Here is a 1330-nt window from a genome sequence, read left to right as displayed (position 1 = left end):
CACAAATAGTGTGCATATATATATATATATATATATATATATAATTATTAAATTAATATCATTATAATAACTTATGTAATGTTATGCCTCATGTAATTTAATAATATTAAATTACCTTAATATTAAATTAGTATAATTTCTAATTATAATATTAAGGTAACTAATGGGCTGCTTTTTATTTTTGCAATAGTTTACATAAAATATAATGTCTTTTTTATGTATTACTAAAATCCATTAAATTACAACAACAACAATAATGATAATTATTCATAAAATATACATATGTTTCAGGGATACTAGTGTAAACTAAACCTAAAAGCATAAAAATATGTTTATAAAAAAAGCATATAAACAACTGAAATACATTGAAATATATAAAAATGCATTTTTTTATTTTTAAATTATTATCCTTAAATAATTCTTAATTTATTTCAGTTTTTCTCAGCTCATTTTCATTTCAAAATAACTCAAAGTAAATAAATTAAAACTGAAACTTAATAAAAACAATTTAGACAAAAACTAATAAAAATGACAAAAACAACAAAATGACTACAACTTTAACGGAAATGAAAACAAATCAGAAAATACAAGAATAAAATCAAATGTAAAACATTAACAAAAACTATCATAGTAAATCAATCATGTGCTTACATATTTGTTGTAAGACGTTTTATTTTATTTTATTTTTTTATTAGAAATTAAAGACCTAACATGCAACATTTACAACTTTAACAAGATAACACAATTAAAGGAATGGGTTTACATTACATGGGAAAAAATAAAAAATAAAAATCAATAATAATACTTAAAGAACAGAAGAAAAAAAAGACAGCATATACCCATTCAATTTTCAAGTAACTTCAACTCTTTAATGAATAAAATGGTATCTCTACATTTTTTGCTATCAATACATTGGAGAGACTCAAATGATACAAATGAAAATCAGTCATAAAGACCTTCAAACAGGGTTTAGAACTATTTCTTTCACTTTTATAGATATGAAATTTACCAAATAAAATCATTAGATTCATCATAAAATTGACAGATGCATTTTTTTGATTCAAAATATACGATAACATCTTTGGATGTTAATTCACAATTCAAATAACCTTGTTTAAGACGTTTAGAGCATGTCAAATGCGGCGCTGTGATGTCGAGGGTTACGCAAGGACGCAAAAGAATCACCGAATCGCTGCTTCATTGAAAGGATCCGTTCGAAAGAACCGATTCGCGGAAATGGGTCGGACTTCCTATCTGTAGTGTGTGTGTGTGTGTGTGTGTGTGTCTGTGAGAGTGAGTGTGTGTCTGTGTCTGTGTGTGTGTGAGTGTG

The sequence above is a fragment of the Sinocyclocheilus anshuiensis genome, unplaced genomic scaffold (assembly GCF_001515605.1).
Source record: "Sinocyclocheilus anshuiensis isolate Anshui unplaced genomic scaffold, SAMN03320099.WGS_v1.1 scaffold244, whole genome shotgun sequence".
In the NCBI taxonomy this organism is placed as follows: Eukaryota; Metazoa; Chordata; class Actinopteri; order Cypriniformes; family Cyprinidae; genus Sinocyclocheilus; species Sinocyclocheilus anshuiensis.
Note: the sequence above shows the minus strand (reverse complement) of the source record.